The sequence below is a fragment of the Schistocerca cancellata genome, chromosome 2, assembly GCF_023864275.1.
Source record: "Schistocerca cancellata isolate TAMUIC-IGC-003103 chromosome 2, iqSchCanc2.1, whole genome shotgun sequence".
Taxonomy (NCBI): Eukaryota; Metazoa; Arthropoda; class Insecta; order Orthoptera; family Acrididae; genus Schistocerca; species Schistocerca cancellata.
Genome location: NC_064627.1, coordinates 481,742,170 through 481,761,564, shown reverse-complemented (window position 1 = coordinate 481,761,564; position 19,395 = coordinate 481,742,170).

The following is a 19,395-nucleotide window of genomic DNA, read 5'->3' as shown; positions in this document are numbered from 1 at the left end:
GTAATGGACATGCTAGCAGAGTCGCTGCGAGATGGTACATATCCATACCTTTACCGTCCATCTCTAAAAAAGACCTATCTCTGATTAATTCTCATCCGAACTTCACGCCCCGGGATTGGCAATGTATCATAGATATGTTCCAAAGAGCCAGGACCAAGAAGAAACATTGCTAGATCTACTAGCACGTACAAGTTATTTTATCCTGCCTTGTTCAGGCAAGTCCAGTTTTTCCTTTGTCCCAGTTATAACCTCCAACCCATCATTTTGGAGTAAATGTCATAGGAAAAAGACTTCTCTTTTTTAGGCAACCTCTTGGAGGCTGTCATTCACAGTGAGCAGGAGAGTGGTTTAGTAGGAGGTCATATGGATAGCTAGATACCTCAACAATTTTATAACGTGTACCCACTGTAGGAAAAGCACAAATAAATGCTGAGACAAAGTTCACTATGTTTCACTACATAAATTTTCATAAGGCTTTTAGAAACATACATATTTTTACCAAGATAGTGGTAGCACTAACTCATATGTCAATGTAATAAAAACAAGAGAGTGGTTAGTTATAGTGAATATAGTATAATAGTTGTGCTTTGCGAATAACCATTAGCACCCAGTAAAAAAATATTTCTATTGTCATCATAGACATGTTGTTGTGGTCTTCAGTCCTGAGACTGGTTCGATGCAGCTCTCCATGCTACTCTATCCTGTGCAAGCTTCTTCATCTCCCAGTACCTACTGCAACCTACATCCTTCTGAATCTGCTTCGTGTATTCATCTCTTGGTCTCCCCCTACGATTTTTACCCTCCACACTGCCCTCCAATATTAAATTGGTGATCCCTTGATGCCTCAGAACATGTCCTACCAACCGATCCCTTCTTCTGGTCAAGTTGTGCCACAAACTTCTCTTCTCCCCAATCCTATTCAATACTTCCTCAATAGTTATGTGATCTACCCATCTACTCTTCAGCATTCTTCTGTAGTACCACATTTCGAAAGCTTCTATTCTCTTCTTGTCCAAACTATTTACCGTCCATGTTTCACTTCCATACATGGCTACACTCCATACAAATACTTTCAGAAATGACTTCCTGACACTTAAATCTATACTCGATGTTAACAAATTTCTCTTCTTCAGAAACGCTTTCCTTGCCATTGCCAGTCTACATTTTATATCCTCTCTACTTCGACCATCATCAGTTATTTTGCTCCCCAAATAGCAAAACTCCTTTACTACTTTAAATGTCTCATTTCCTAATCTAATTCCCTCAGCATCACCCGACTTAATTCGACTACATTCCATTATCCTCGTTTTGCTTTTGTTGATGTTCATCTTATATCCTCCTTTCAAGACACTGTCCATTCCGTTCAACTGCTCTTCCAGGTCCTTTGCTGTCTCTGACAGAATTACAATGTCATCGACAAACCTCAAGGTTTTTATTTCTTCTCCATGGATTTTAATACCTACTCCGAATTTTTCTTTTGTTTCCTTTACTGCTTGCTCAATATACAGATTGAATAACATCGGGGAGAGGCTACAACCCTGTCTCACTCCCTTCCCAACCACTGCTTCCCTTTCATGTCCCTCGACTCTTATAACTGCCATCTGGTTTCTGTACAAATTGTAAATAGCCTTTCGCTCCCTGTATTTTACCCCTGCCACCTTTAGAATTTGAAAGAGAGTATTCCAGTCAACATTGTCAAAAGCTTTCTCTAAGTCTACAAATGCTAGAAACGTATGTTTGCCTTTCCTTAATCTTTCTTCTAAGATAAGTCGTAAGGTCAGTATTGCCTCACGTGTTCCAGTATTTCTACGGAATCCAAACTGATCTTCCCCGAGGTCGGCTTCTACTAGTTTTTCCATTCGTCTGTAAAGAATTCGTGTTAGTATTTTGCAGCTGTGGCTTATTAAACTGATTGTTCGGTAATTTTCACATCTGTCAACACCTACTTTCTTTGGGATTGCAATTATTATATTCTTCTTGAAGTCTGAGGGTATTTCGCCTGTTTCATACATCTTGCTCACCAGATGGTAGAGTTTTGTCAGGACTGGCTCTCCCAAGGCCGTCAGTAGTTCCAATGGAATGTTGTCTACTCTGGGGGCCTTGTTTCGACTCAGGTCTTTCAGTGCTCTGTCAAACTCTTCACGCAGTATCGTATCTCCCAATTCGTCTTCATCTACATCCTCTTCCATTTCCATAATATTGTCCTCAAGTACATCGCCCTTGTATAGACCCTCTATATACTCCTTCCACCTTTCTGCTTTCCCTTCTTTGTTTAGAACTGGGTTTCCATCTGAGCTCTTGATGTTCATACAAGTGGTTCTCTTATCTCCAAAGGTCTCTTTAATTTTCCTGTAGGCAGTATCTATCTTACCCCTAGTGAGATAAGCCTCTACATCCTTACATTTGTCCTCTAGCCATCCCTCCTTAGCCATTTTGCACTTCCTGTCGATCTCATTTTTGAGACGTTTGTATTCCTTTTTGCCTGCTTCATTTACTGCATTTTTATATTTTCTCCTTTCATCAATTAAATTCAATATTTCTTCTGTTACCCAAGGATTTCTAAGAGCCCTGGTCTTTTTACCTACTTGATCCTCTGCTGCCTTCACTACTTCATCCCTCAAAGCTACCCATTCTTCTTCTACTGTATTTCTTTCCCCCATTCCTGTCAATTGTTCCCTTATGCTCTCCCTGAAACTCTGTACAACCTCTGGTTCTTTCAGTTTATCCAGGTCCCATCTCCTTAAATTCCCACCTTTTTGCAGTTTCTTCAGTTTTAATCTACAGGTCATAAGCAATAGATTGTGGTCAGAGTCCACATCTGCCCCTGGAAATGTCTTACAATATAAAACCTGGTTCCTAAATCTCTGTCTTACCATTATATAATCTATCTGATACCTTTTAGTATCATAACTGATATGAAAGAAAATATAAAGAAAAGTAATGTAGGATAACCACCTACTTCAAGACTCTTCATGGTTGTGTATTACATGTAATGTGTATAGTAACTTAATGCTGTAATGTAAGAACAATTTTCAAGTTTATATGCATAGATGTCCATGAACCATAACACAGTAGTATTATAACTGTAGGGGCTTTCAACAATATACTGTGATACTGACACTATTTAGTAGCTAGGAAATTCTTATTCCTGAACTCTGGGTTTCTTTTTCTTTTCCTGTTTATTGGAATCTACTTCCCATATTTTGATGTAGGTGCAGTAAACACAGAGACTTATGAATAATAGACAGTAAATGAACCAATATACAAATTATACAGTTCTATGAACATTTAACAGACTTGCAAACTGAAAAGAAAATCGGGTCCCTAATAAAAATCATGGATCTATTTAATGTATTAAAGTAACTAACAATTTGTTTATGTCTTACATGAAGTTGTGTATGAAATGATTAGAATTTTGTTTCAGACCAACCAAATGTAGGTCTTATGTTACGTTTTATGAGTACAAATGTGCAGCCATTTCATGTTATCTGTCTCTGACGAGCTGCCTGACATGTCCCTGAAATAACACCAACCTATCCTGAGTAGCGTGTTGTGATGTAGCTAGGTACTATGGACCTGAAGTGGAGTTTTAACTCGTTGTCCCGAGCTCACCAACCCAACAAAAATGTTAATTTTTGTTTCAGGGAAGAAATTTTTGTTGCAAATGGTTAAATAAGTAAAGTATAACGTTACTATATTCTGAACTGTTTACATAATTCGAAACAAAATAAGTGTGACATATTTTTCTAAATAATATACTATAATTAATTATTAATAAAGCAATACAAAGAACCGAAAGTCTTCTTACTGATAGGTGACTTTAACATGTAGCATAGGATATCTTCTTTCCAACTTTTTCTGCTGAAAATTTTGTAATTGTGACATCAATATATCATTAGCTACATTAATTTCCACCAACAAAATTGAAAAACTGGAGAGTCATGCTTGACTCATAAATAATTCTTTATTAGCGCGAGTGCTGACATACATCTTTCATATGATGCTATCGAAACACACAAAATTTTTTAAAAAAATAACGCCATAATGAAGTTGGGAACAGATTTGGAAAATTTATATTCATCCACGAACTGTAGGAATGGTACATATGTCCAACAAAGAGACAATTCATTTAGAGCTCGGCAGATTGTAGAAATCTTCTTAGGCGCGGTAGAGTACCTTCTTCAGAAATCTCGTAATTGTCAACCAAAATTTTTACAATCGTGGGAAGTTCCGTTTCTGATGTTTTGGTTGGATTACTGCGCTCTAGAAAGCAAAACAATTTGATACATATTTTTTGGTTTTGCGACATGTCTCAGTTTCTTGTAGAAACTTACTGATGCCCTCCAACATCGACATTCTTAGTTCTTGATATGAACGCAGCACCTCATTTGCAGCCTTCTCTCTAGGCAACATTTTCTTCTTCCTGGTAGTTCTACGTTTTCCACAAAAATGTCCATCTCTTCCTTTGCAAATTTAAATTCTTCATGGACAAGATCATTTCTCTTTTCTTTCAAAAAGAGTTTTAAACTGAACATCTTCATTATACACATCCCAAAACAGCTTGAAGGATCTGCAAATACTTTAGATCATGGTTGACTTCCTTAAAGACATTCCTCCATAAATACAAAAAGAGAAATTACACATGCAAGTAACAGAATTTGAGGAGCTCCTTTAGGGGATGAATTTGGAAGGGATTTCAATGCTGACTATCGAAAGTCTGGACAGTCTGTCTATATAACTGCACTGAGAGGAATAGTTATTGCATCTGAAAGGATGTGAGAGAGTAAACATGGAGAAGCTATTAAAAGAATATGCAGTACTGTTTAACCACTACCAGTTACACTTCTGGTACAACACAGAATTCCCACAGGAAACAAGCCCCCAATATATAAGAAACAATACTTTGTCCTCCACTACTTGCAACCAGTAATGGAGGATTTTACAGACCAACAGCTTCAGGATGGAATCATAGAAGAGAGTAGTAGCCCCTGGTCAACGCCAGTAGTAACTGTGCCCAAGAAGTCATCAGATAACAAAAACCCTTATAGGTTCTACTGCAGTTACAGACTTCTAAATCAGCTAATGGTCACTGATACATACCTCATGCCTATTTATAGAGAGATTAGACAGTCTGGAGCAATGCCATTACTTCACCAGCTTAGATTTACATAGTCGCTATCACTAATTAGAAGTTGCACCAGAGGATCGGCCTAAGACAGCATTTTCAGTTCCATTTGGAAACTTCCAGTATTGTCGGATGATTTTCAATCTGAAAAACGCGCCGTAGACTTTCCAACAGTTATTATACGGAGTTCTATGAGGCCTGAAACCAAAACAAAGCCTAGTATATCTAGATGACAAAATAGTGCACTCCAAGGACATCCACTAGCATATGGCGCATTTGCAGGAAGTATTTGAACGGTTGTGTGCAGCACCGCTGACCCTCAGCTTAGAAAAGTGTCATTTTGTATTACAGGAGGTTCGCTATCTAGTTCACATTATTGGCCAGGATGGGGTACATACCGTCCCTTGGCTGCATCAAAAGTACATGCCATAGAATCCGCTAGAAGCACAGAAGTATGGTGAAGAGCTCAGGCCACTGACCCTGATTGTCAGTAATAAGCATAACATTCCCAGTTCCGCTCTGACGACGAAGTGTTTTTCAAGGAAACACGATAACGCCGACGTATCTTTGTGCCAAACTGTTTATGGGACGAAATGTTGAAGCAAGTCCATGACTCCATCTTAGCTGAGCACAACAGATGACGAGCCATGGACCACTGTACTACGGAATGGTGGCGTCAAAGGCAACAATATGTTGAGCCCTACGTAAGGAACTGCATCCTTTCTGCTCAAAGAGCCAAGTTGAGTCGTCAGCGAATATCACTGCAAGGACTGCCTGAGGCAGAGAACCTTTCTAATAAATTGACCTCAACGTCCTTGATCTTTCTGCACAAACCCCAGCAGGAACCCGACATGTACTAACCATGACTGATCATTTTTCGCACTACTTGGCCATGATCGCCATTACAAACAAACAAGCAAACACAGTGACTCATACTTTTGTTAACCGTTGGCTGTTGAAATTCGGCACTCCAGAAGCAATAATAACAGATTAAAGCATGAACTTTATGTCTCAATTGTTTAAACAGCTATGTCGACTACTGCGTGTGAAGAAATTACAAATTAGTGTCCTTCAGCCACAATCAAACGGTAGAACAGAGAGAGTGCATAGGATATTGAGAAAAATGCTAAGTTATGCGAATAGCAGTCATAGTAATTGGGACACGCTGTTAAATATGTCGTGAGGGCATACAATTCAAAAATCCGTGAAAACACAGTCTTTCATCCTATGAGAGTGTTTTTGATAGAAAAATGCCCTCACCTTTTGAATTATGTCAGTCTACTTCAGTGGAGGGAGTGTCCTCCGTTTGGGACTTCACTGAAAGGCTAAAAGGGATATGGTATCAGCTGAAAAAAAAATGAATACAAAGGCTCTAGAAAAATAGGAAAACACTCGCAATAAAAAGCGAATTTACAAGCATCACGTCAGGCAGTGGGTTATGTGATCTAACTCTCACATTCCAAAGGGGGAGACAAACATGTTCATTCCGCAGTACAAAGGACTCTATTAGGTAACCTAAACGACATTTCTAGTTATGCTAAAACACAACTCCCCACCATAACCACAGTTGGCCATATGAGTAGAATCTGCACGCTTCAAGGTGAACCAGAAGCACTGCTTCAATTGAGGGCAGCTTCTGCCAAAGGGAAGAAAAATAGAAATAAGCCAGTGATACAGAGTGTACCTGAGATTGTTGGAACACGTCCATACACCTTAAGACAACAAGATGGCCAGACAAGTTTAGTGTTTGTAATTATTTATCGGGTGTAAATCTGGCTACTGGGCCAAGTCTGATGTAATTAATTATCGGTTATATATTGTGGTGATATTCATGTTGCGTTATTTCTATCCGAAAGGTTCAGGAGGAACATTCGTGCATAGACCATACACCCTCACCCTAATTTGTGTCTATGCGATAGTTTAGACAACGATTAATAGAACAGTAGCATGTCTATTTCAGATCAACTGTTTGTTTGAAATTTAGTTGATATAGAAATAGATAAGCAGATAGATCGTAAGTTGACAGTAAATGAGAATGAGTGAGTATACGTGTGACATGCTTTGGCGTGTAACTTTTAAGATTGGAGATTATTATAACGGATGTTTTATAGGGAATTTTAGTTCACAAAGATAATGAATTTGAGGAATCTTCCGAACGTGAGAGGGAGAGGTAATCTGGCATGGAAAAACCGCTTCATTCAGAAATAATGCCATACCTCGATTCATAAGCCACATATAGTTTTTAACATGGATATCGTTAGCGATACATATGAACACATGTAGAAACAAGACCATTTGTGACAGTAAGATAGCCGTTGCAATCGTGTTTTTAACATCTGACTGCTTGTAAGACGATTACGCCTCTCTTTCTAAGACACCATGCGCAAGAAAGAAACATATGAGACATGTCTACCCATCACTGATATTCGCTCAGTGTTGTTTCCAATCGCCAGCATTCAGTTATTAGTCAAGTATTATACTTAGTAGTAGGGGATGCGTGATAGATTCGCCTTGAGCAGCAGGCTTATAAAGTATGTGTGTGTTGCGACATGTGCAAAGAAAATAACTATGTCCTGTCATAAGAGAAGGTATGGATTTGATGTGGAAAACTGCGATAGTCGTAAGGGGAAGAGAGATCTTTTTTACGCTGCTTATGAAGGAACAATACAGGAACCCTCTCATGTGATTGATAGTCTGCTAGATATTGTCTTCCTGCAGTACAGACGACAAAAGTTTGTGTAGATTTGCGCAAAAGACTTCGAGCACTGGCCTTCAGCTCCAATGGAGCATTACAGTGTATGTAATATGCTCAATGACAACACGCAAACCTACTGAGCCGGTGCGTCTGACTGGTGTGGCGGTCGGCAGCAGACTGCACGTGAGCGCACCTGATGGCTTTTAAGATACAACGCGGTCGCCCAGAGCCACTGCCGCTGGCGTCTGCTAACGAGACACGCTATGGAGTGTGTAAACACTAGTGTGCGGCTTTGCCTTTCTCCTAGCGGTGGTTGCAGCCACTTCCTAGCACTGTTATTGTCTTCACTCACTGCCTGCGGCTACCCACATAAACAACCCACTGCAGAACCACTTCAACAGCCTGGTTATTCTTAAATGCTACCGACAAAGCAGGAATGCTTCTGCTCTCTCAAACACTCAACAACCAGTTTTTTCTGGGCAGACAGACAAAGGCATTCCTTGTCTTTCCACGTATATTCTGTACGTGAGTGGCCCTAAAGGATGTGAAAAATGGCGGACATGTCTGAACTTGCTGACCAGGATTTTCCCTCACCTGGAAATTGGTAGGAGACTAGTTCACAAAACTGTAACCAAAGGGAGGTAGAAACTGTGATGTCATGGATTTTCCCCCATTTGGGTATTGGTGAGAAACTAGTTCTCAATATAGCTATCAGAGGGTGTCCTCACTGAAGAAATTCCCATCCCTCCCCTCTAGAAAAATCCCCCACCTCTCCCCACCCCTTAACTCTCCCCACCCCTCCAAATGCAGACCTGGATTCAAAAAATGGTTCAAATGGCTCTGAGCACTATGGGACTCAACATCTTAGGTCATAAGTCCCCTAGAACTTAGAACTACTTAAACCTAACTAACCTAAGGACATCACACACGCCCATGCCCGAGGCAGGATTCGAACCTGCGACCGTAGCAGTCAGACCTGGATTTTCCCTGTGGTTGTGTCCCCATCATTGTTAGTGATCTTATCCAGTACAATGAAGCTAGAAGCAAAGAGCAGTAGTAACAGCAGCACCAGTGGCAGTGACAAACATACGAAGCAGTAAAAATGATTCAAATGGCTCTGAGCATTATGGGACTTAACTGCTGTGGTCATCAGTCCCCTAGAACTACTTAAACCTAACCAACCTAAGGACATCACACACATCCATGCCCGAGGCAGGATTCGAACCTGCGACCATAGCAGTCAGGCGGTTCCAGACTGTAGCGCCTAGAACCGCACGGCCACTACGGCCGGCTCCGAAGCAGTACTTGGAGGTTGTTATGTAGGCACACTATGTGATCAAAAGTATCCAGACACTCCAAAAACATACGTTTTTTTTTTCATATTAGCTGCATTGTGCTGCCACCTACTGCCAGGTACTCCATATCAGCGACCTCAGTAGTCTTTAGACATCGTGAGAGAGCAGAATGGGACGCTCCATGGAACTCCCGGATTTCCAGTGTGGTCAGGTGATTCGGTGTCACTTCTGTCATAAGTCTGTATGTGAGATTTTCACACTCCTAAACATCCCTAGGTCCACTGTTTCCGATGTGTCAGTGAAGTGGAAATGCAAAGGGACACGACCTCGTTTGTTGATTGACAGAGACCGCCGACAGCTGAAGAGGGTCGTAATGTGTAATAGGCAGACACCTACCCAGACTATCACAAAGGAATTCCAAAGTGCATCAGGAGCCACTGCAAGTACTATGAAAGTTTGGCGGGAGATTAAAAAACTTCGATTTCATGGTCAAGCGTCTGCTCGTAAGCCACGCATCACACTGGTAAAAGCCATACGACACCTCGCTTGTAAGTCATTTTCAGCCAGGCGTCTGGATCCTTTTGATCACATAGCGTACAAATTTTCATACCATGTGTCCTGAATGGTGTGTGTGTGTATGTGTGTATAAGCGTGTGTGTGTGTGTGTGTGTGTGTGTGTGTGTGTGTGTGTGCAACTTCCACTGCCAGACTGGGCCAATATTCATATAAGTAGTACACTTTGAAATACACTGAAGCGTCAAAGAAACTGGTATAGAGATGCGTATTCAAATACAGAGATATGTAAACAGACAGAAGACGGCGCTACGGTCGGCAACGCATATATAATTACGGGTATGGAGACAAGCTCATGAATCCGTGGACCCTGCCTGTCTGCAGGGGACTGTTCAAACTGGTGGAGGCTCTGTAATGGTGTGGGGTGTGTGCAGTTGGAGTGACACGGGACCCCTGATACGTCTAGATATGACTCTGACAGATGACACCTACATAAGCATACTGTCTGATCATCTGCATCCATTAACGTGCATTGTGCATTCTGACGGACTTGGGCAATCCAAGTTGGACAATGCGACACCCCACAAGTCCAGAATTACTAAAGAGTGGCTCCAGGAACACTCTTCTGAGTTTAAATACTTTCCCTGGCCACTAAAATCCCAAAACATGAACAATATTGAGCATATCTGGGATGCCTTGCAACGTGCTGCTCAGAAGAGATATCCACCCCGTTGTACATTTAGAGATTTATGGACAGCCCTGCAGGTTTCATGGTGTCAGTTCTTCCCAGCAGTACTTCAGACATTAGTCGAGTCCATACCACGTCATGTTGCCGCAGCTCCGCGTGCTCGTGGGGGCCCCACACGATATTAGCAGGTGCACCAGTTTCTTTGGCTCTTCAGTGTATTTCACTTGTAGCCTGGTATAAGGCAACTCTTTCTACAATTCAGTGATAGTTCGCTGTCCTATCCTTTCATACCTTTCCTCAGCATCTATTCACTTGTAGATCGATAGGAGGCGATTCTTCCTACACTCTAGTGGTAGTCGGCTTCTCTATCCTTTCATACTCTGTATGTATATGTGTGTGATCAGTTTTGATATTATCTTCTCGTAATTTGTGTTTGTAATCAGATTTAGTAATATATTATTGTAGTTTGTGTTCAGATTTTGTCGTATATTTTCGCAGTTTTGTCCAGATTTTGCAGCAGGAGGCAACTCTTCTTCTTCTTCTTGCTGTAGCATACATACTCCATATGATGGCTGAGCTCGACCAGCAACTGGAGGCTGAGAGAGAGCAGCAGCAGCAGGTTAAGCCAGCGCAGCTGGAGTCATGTAACTACATTTTCTTGTTTAAATTTTTTTCTTTGCAATTTGTATGTGTTTCCCTCTGTTGTATAGACTTTTTTCTAAGTCAGTCTGTAGTTTCTGCATTAATAGATGACTGTGAACAGCTTGAAAATTGGATCTATGCCAACTCCGACACTGTTTTGCCGAAATGGGTGGAAGAGATGGAGCGGGAGTTGCAGTCATGTGATAGTGAATCACCAGTGCCTGAATGGTTGAAGGTGGTTGCCGATGCAGAGCTTTAGAAAAGAAATCGTTGTGGAGGCAGGAAGATTTCAGTAATTCAGACACCCACCTTTATTGTTATTTTGTAATTCACATTGAAACGCCCGCTAAACCCGCTGGGCAGAACAGGTGATTAGGATTGTGGAAAGGGCCAAATAAGGTTGGGGTCAGTTTCACTTCAAAATTGAAATTTATTGTAATTTAATAACACCTTTAAACCAAAACAGCACATAGCTGAACCTTTAGAACTACGAGTTTCAAATGGCAATTATTTCACGGCTGAAGGCCTCCAAACAAGAAATCTTAAAACAACAAGATAAATCTCAAGTGGTAGAAACATGCAGTTAAAATTGCAAATAAAATAATTAACATATACATATACAGCGAGGCTGAGAGCATCAAGGCAAGGGTGAATAGACAAACATAAACAAGAAAACAAGATGCAATACCAACGGCTGAAGGCCCACAGCAAAATTTTCAAGATTTTAAGTTAAATTACCATAACCTTTCAAAGGCAGAAGGCCGCAATGTTTTTTTGTTCTTTTTTTTAGAATACGAATTTAAGTGGCTGAAGGCTCGCAATTCATTTTCCAAAATTCAAAAATACATAAAATCCAATAAAAGCAAGCATTTTTTAAATCATTGGCTACGATAGAGTATAAACAATCAAACACCGGTGAGCAGGACAATAAGGAAAACGACACTCAGAAGTCTCCAGAGAGGTCGGTCTGCCCTCGTTCACTTAGGTGAGACAGGTAGTGAGCCCAGCTACACTTGATACGCCGGAACCCAACCAGGGGACAGCCACGGACCGACCGAAAAAACGACTTGCTTGCCACCAATCGGTACATGAGAACTCAAACACAAATTACTAACGTGATTATCCACAACGAAATATGTATTAGTTGTCAAAACTACACACCATGTTGGACAATGACAACAGGTGAGGAAAGGATGCTGCCTGAATTTACGTCAGTGGCCAGAGCAGGTAACCAAAACACTAACGGCCACAAGGCAGGAAATTCCGCTGGTGCACTAGAATTGTAGTCAACCAACATAGTTAATTGCACCACACGGCGGCTAAATTTCAGCAATAGAAACACTCGATGTTGCTCACAGGAAAACCTCCCCAACAGCGATCCACCAAAACGAACCACACAATATGAATGGGCGTGGCTTGGGTAGTTGAAACCATTATTCAACCTTTACGTCCTGGATCGGTGAACCACGAAGCTCATAGCGATCGGACAGCTCCATACATGCTCCAACACTGTGCAAGGGCCGCCAGCAGACCCAGCCGACTGCAGCGTGCGGAGATAACTTCCTTGTTCCGCAGCAACCGACCGACTACCCTCAGAATGCCGACAACATCTAAAATAGGCGTCAGTGAAAAGAACACCAACTACACACACAACCTGACAAACACTGCACGAAGGCCTGAACGATACCCAACAGTAATTAAGCACACACCAAGACAAATCAGGAGTCGATGCACACTCACACAGCAAACTAAAGGACGATCGGCGAGGCAAAACGCGTCGTCCGGTAGGACGACCGACCCACGATCCACCGTGGCCAAGCTCAAGTGATGCGTGGCGGCAATGGTCAGGCGAGCCATGTCGACACAGACCTCACTGCTCCAACCCGACTGCACTAGTGCCGCATTGCAACTCCCCGAATGGCAGGTCCGGACTGTGCTCCAGACGCGTTCCGACTGACTGGCAGACCCGAACTTTCGACCCGAACTGGCTTGCGACAGACAACGACCGGGAAGTAACAGCAGCCGAGAAAAGATACTACGAGAGAGGATATATCGATACGCGCTGCTAGCGCCGGTTACGGTCAGGCAGAGCAGCAACTCAGTGACAGTAGTAATTTAAATAACGTAGTGAGGTGGAAGTATGTTAAAAACAGGGTGTAAAATACATGATGGCGGGAAAACGAGCCACGCACGGCTCACATAAAATCAGTGTTCCTTCTTTCTTTGCTGTAGCGGGAGAGTTTATAAGATGTTTGTACCTATTCTAGTTCTCTCTCTCTCTCTCTCTCTCTCTCTCTCTCTCTCTCTACAGCTACTCCTTTACAACTCTGTGCTGTGGAAAGATTGTAAGGAGCAGTGAAGGCTTTGCCAAAACGTGGTCCCATCCGACAAGCCCCACTCACTAGAATGAGGCTTGTGGCTGCATGGGCCACTGCCTCAGCCGACTCTGCCACTCTCATCCACACTGCCCTACCCTCACCCCCACTGCGGTATCTGTCTGGAGGGTGAGGGCTGGGAGCTGCTAGTGCTCCTGTCTGGGAGCCATGACCACAGTCAGGCTGCTCCCACTGGCTGGGTCCAGCGTCATCCTGCCGCCACCACCTGAGACATCCATGTAAAAACAGTGCACGTTGTTGAGTGTCACCTCCCTTCTTGCCACAGTCAACATAACTGACAAGCTGGATGCAGTTTAGTCATAGTGATAGTTTCAGTGATCCTGTGACTGACAATGTTTTTCTCTCCCATCCTCCCAGCAGGAGAGCAGAGAGACCCATTCGGATTTCTGAAATAGTGTCTTCCTACCCTGGAGAGAGAGCTCCTCAAGGTTGTTAGTGATCCACAGTAACTCGCCATAAAATGCTGCTTAGTGCTGTGTTGTGAACTCATGCATCCCCCCAAACAAGATCCCAGTGTTGAGGAGATGAATAAAATCTATATTTGGGGGAAAATGGCGTGATATCACAGAGCACCACAATCACTAAGTGGTTTCACCATTCCATGTTGAGTGCTATGCAGGCTAAGTTTCTTGAGCTGAAAATTAAGGGCTCGAGAAAAACACTCAGCTGAGTATTATACCTCGACATTTCTGCATATGTCTATGGTCCAGTAAACTGGTGTTCCAGCTATATCGAGCTTCCTAATGATATAGCAGCTAAGTAAATATGTATTGATGTCCAAAACAAAAAATATGGATTTTTTGTGTCGTTAATCCTCGCTTGGGGAAGAAATTACAGTTATAATGATCGTCCACATTGCCAATCTCAATATAGCAGAGATGTTGATGTTTGTGGATTTTATAACTTTGATGGTATCAAGATCCCCTTCAAACTCCACGATATTCCTAAATTTGAGGGTCATACTACCGATATAGCAGCATGATTATGGCCTGGATGAGAAGAAGCAAGATAAAGATGGTACAGTTACAGACAAAGTTGTCAGACCCTGCTGATCTTCCAGGTGCCACAGTTCCCTTTCCACAAGCGAGTTATTAGCAAAGTTTATTGTGGATTGCTCTACCAACAAACTGGTACATGTTGTAAAGTCCACTGAGGAAAACGAAATCTTAAAGTTTAAGAATGCCTACCATCACGAGTAATGCCCTTTTGCAGTGTGTGATGACTCTGAGTGCCCCTTCACCCCTGTGATACCCTGTGAAGGAGACCCTACAGCCTCATCTACATCTACATGGATACCCTGCAAATCACATTTAAGTGCCTGGCAGAGGAGTCATCAAACCACCTTCACAATTTTTTTTGTCCAATCTCGTATTGAGCGCGGAAAGGACGAACACCTATATCTTTCCGTATGAACTCTGATTTCCCTTATTTTATCGTGGTGATCGTTTCTCCCTATGTAGGTCGGTGTCAACAAAATATTTTCGCATTCGGAGGAGAAAGTTGAGATTGGAATTTCGTGGGAAGATTCCTTCGCAACGAAAAACGCCTTTCTCTTAATGATGTCCAGCCCAAATCCTGTATCATTTCAGTGAAACTCTCTCGCCTATTTCGCAATAATACAAAACGTGCTGTTCTTATTTGAACTTTTTCGATGTACTCCGTCAGTCCTATCTGGTAAGGATCCCACACTGCGCAGCAGTAGTCTAAAAGAGGACGGATTAGCGTAGTGTTGGCAGTCTCCTTAGTAGTTTCTAAGTGTCGTGCCAACAAAACGCAGTCTTCGGTTAGCCCTCCCCTCTGTGTGTTCCTTCCAATTTAAGTTTTTCGTAATTGTAATACCGAGGTATTTAGTTGAAAAATGGTTCAAATGGCTCTGAGCACTATGGGACTTAACTTCTAAGGTCATCAGTCCCCTAGAACTTAGAACTACTTAAACCTAACTAACCTAAGGACATCGCACACATCCATGCCCGAGACAGGATTCTAACCTGCGACCGTAGCGGTCCTGAGGTTCCAGACTGTAGCGCCTAGAACCGCACGGCCACCACGGCCGGCCATTTAGTTGAATTTAAGGCTTTTAAAGTAGACTGATTTATCGTGTAACCGAAGTTTAACGAGTTCCTTTTAGCACTCATGTGGATGACCTCACACTTTTCGTTATTTAGGGTCAACTGCCAATTTCCGCACCATTCAGACATCTGTTCTAAATCGTTTTGCAATTTGTTTTGATCTTCTGATGAATTTATTAGTAGATAAACGATTGCGTCATCTGCAAACAACCTGAGACGGCTGCTCAGATTGTCCCCCATATCGTTTATATAGATAAGAAACAGCAAAGGGCCTATAACACTACCTTGGGGAACGCCAGAAATCACTTCTGTTTTACTCGATGACTTTCCGTCAGTCATTATGAACTGTGACCTCTCTGACAGAAAATCACAAACCCACTCACATAACTGAGACGATATTCCATAAGAACGCAATTTCACTACAAGCCGCTTGTGTGGTACAGTGTCAAAAGCCTCCAGGAAATCCATAAATACGGAATTGATCTGAAATCCCTTGTCAATAGCACTCAAACTTCATGTGAATAAAGAGCTAGTTGTGTTTCACATGAACGATGTTTTCTAAACCCATAACCCGTAACTGCCGTCCGCTTCACGTCTGCTGTGCAGCGAGCTACCTTAATTTAAGTATTAACTGCATTTTTCTTACTTGACACTTCTTCTTCCGTGTGTTTTTGCTTTTAGGAAGCTTTAATTGTCGAGTGCTAGTATAAGTGTTCATAGATTTCGTGTTTGTTTTGAATACAGTCAGAGAGAGTCCCTTTAGTCAACCATAGTGACAGTAGTGCTAGTGTTTGTTTTCAATACAGTCCAGAGACATGTAGTGCTATTTTCATTGTTTTCTACAAGAAGTGGCTAGCAACCACAGTTTAGTCAGTTTAGTCAGCCGCCTTTAGTGAATTAGCAGTCTAGTTAAAAGTTGATTAACTCTCTACAGTAAATTGATTCCTTAGGATGGATAGAATGTGTGACTGCTGTGTACGGACGCAGGAGGAGCTGACCACTGTTCGCGAACAGCTGAACGTGTTGACGGCCGCGGTCAGCCGTCTTCAGGCTGCTGCCTCGGAGTGTAGCGGCAGTGGGGAATCTGGTGCGTCGCATGGTACACCCCAGGTGTTACATGCTTCACCCACTGTCCCTGCTGTCGAGACATCTTCGCAGGTACCGGGTGCGGTTGGGCCACCCTCTCCCCAAAGGGAGTGGCGGGTTCAGCGGCGTTCACGGCGCACGAGGCGGAGGGTCAATGTGGAGGCTGGCCGTGTGGCATCGCCCTCTCTGCCGGTGAGTGGACATGTGGCCGCTCCTTCAGCAAGGTCCGAGCAGGCACACGGGGGGAGGGGTTTAATAGTTATTGGGAGCTCCAACGTTAGGCAGGTGATGGAGCCCCTTAGTGAAATAGCGGAAAGGTCGGGGAAAAAGGCCAGTGTTCACTCTGTCTGCTTGCCGGGGGGGTCTCATCCGAGATGTGGAGGAGGCCCTGCCGGCGACGATAGAGAGCACTGGGTGCACCCGACTGCAAATTGTTGCTCATGTCGGCACCAATGACTCCTGCCGTCTGGGTTCAGAGGTCATCCTCAGTTCGTACAGGCGGTTGGCGGAATTGGTGAGGGCGGAAAGCCTCGCTCGCGGGGTGGAATCAGAGCTAACTATTTGTAGTATCGTTCGCAGAACCGATCGCGGTCCTCTGGTTTGGAGCCGAGTGGAAGGCTTAAACCAGAGGCGCAGACGATTCTGCGGGGATCAAATTTCTCGACCTCCGCTATCGGGTGAAGAAATGTAGGGTCCCCCTGAATAGGTCAGGCGTGCACTACACGCCGGAAGTGGCTACAAGGGTAGCGGAGTACGTGTGGAGTGCACATGGGGGTTTATTAGGTTAGAGAATTCCCTCCCTAGGCCCGACAAGACGCCTCCTGAGGCGCGACAAGGTAGGAGTAGGCAAAATGCAACAGGGAATAACTATATTAATGTGCAAATAGTAAACTGCAGGAGCGTCTATAGAAAGGTCTCCAGAACTGATCTCATTACTAAACGGTCACAACGCCCATATAGTACTAGGGACAGAAAGTTGGCTGAAACCAGACGTAAACAGTAATGAAATGCTAAACTCAGATTAGAATGTATACCGCAGAGACAGGCTGGACAGTGAAGGGGGAGGCGTGTTTATAGCGATGAGAAGTGCAATAGTATCGAAGGAAATTGACGGAGATCCGAAATGTGAAATAATTTGGGTGAAGGTCACGGTTAAAGCAGGCTCAGACATGGTAATTGGATGTCTCTATAGGCCCCCTGGCTCAGCAGCTGTTGTGGCTGAGCACCTGAAGGATAATTTGGATAATATTTCGAGTAGATTCCCCCACCATGTTATAGTTCTGGGTGGAGATTTTAATTTGCCAGATATAGACTGGGAGACTCAAACGTTCATAACGGGTGGCAGGGACAAAGAACCCAGTGAAATTTTTTTAAGTGCTTTATCTGAAAACTACCTTGAGGAGTTAAACAGAGAACCGACTCGTGGCGATAACATATTAGACCTTCTGGTGACAAACAGACCCGAACTATTTGAAACAGTTAACGCAGAATAGGGAATCAGCGTTCATAAAGTGGTTACTGCATCGATGATTTTATCCGTAAATAGAAATATTAATAAAGGTAGGAAGATTTTTCTGTTTAGCAAAAGTGACAAAAGGCAGATTACAGAGTACCTGACGGCTCAACACAGAAGTTTTGTCTCAAGTACAGATAGTGTTAAGGATCAGTGGACAAAGTTCAAAACCATCGTACAATATGCGTTAGATGAGTATGTGCCAAGCAAGATCGTAAGAGATGGAAAAGAGCCACCGTGGTACAACAACCGAGTTAGAGGACTGCTGCGGAAGCAAAGGGAACTTCACAGCAAACATAAACATAGCCAAAGTCTTGCAGACAAACAAAAATTACGCGAAGCAAAATGTAGTGTGAGAAGGGCTACGTGAGAGGCGTTCAATGAATTCGAAAGTAAAGTTCTATGTACTGAATTGGCAGAAAATCCTAAGAAATTTTGGTCTTATGTCAAAGCGGTAGGTGGCTCAAAACAAAATGTCCAGACACTCTGTGACCAAAATGGTACTGAAACAGAGGATGACAGACTAAAGGCCGAAATACTAAATGTCTTTTTCCAAAGTTGTTTCACAGAGGAAGATTGCACTGTAGTTCCTTCTCTAGATTGTCGCACAGATGAAAAAATGGTAGATATCGAAATAGACGACAGAGGGATAGAGAAACAATTAAAATCGCTCAAAAGAGGAAAGGCCGCTGGACCTGATGGGATACCAGTTCGATTTTACACAGAGTACGCGAAGGAACTTGCCCCTCTTCTTGCAGCGGTGTACCGTAGGTCTCTAGAGGAGCGTAGCGTTCCAAAGGATTGGAAAAGGGCACAGGTCATCCCCGTTTTCAAGAAGGCACGTCGAACAGATGTGCAGAACTATAGACCTATATCTCTAACATCGATCAGTTTTAGAATTTTGGAACACGTATTGTGTTCGAGTATAATGACTTTTCTGGAGACTAGAAATCTACTCTGTAGGAATCAGCATGGGTTTCCAAAAAGACGGTCGTGTGAAACCCAGCTCGCGCTATTCGTCCACGAGACTCAGAGGGCCATAGACACGGGTTCCCAGGTAGATGCCGTGTCTCTTGACTTCCGCAAGGCATTCGATACAGTTCCCCACAGTCGTTTAATGAACAAAGTAAGAGCATATGGACTATCAGACCAATTGTGTGATTGGATTGAAGAGTTCCTGGATAACAGAACGCAGCATGTCATTCTCAATGGAGAGAAGTCTTCCAAAGTAAGAGTGATTTCAGGTGTGCCGCAGGGGAGTGTCATAGGACCGTTGGTATTCACAATATACGTAAATGACCTGGTGGATGACATTGGAAGTTCACTGAGGCTTTTTGAAGATGATGCTGTGGTATATCGAGAGGTTGTAACAA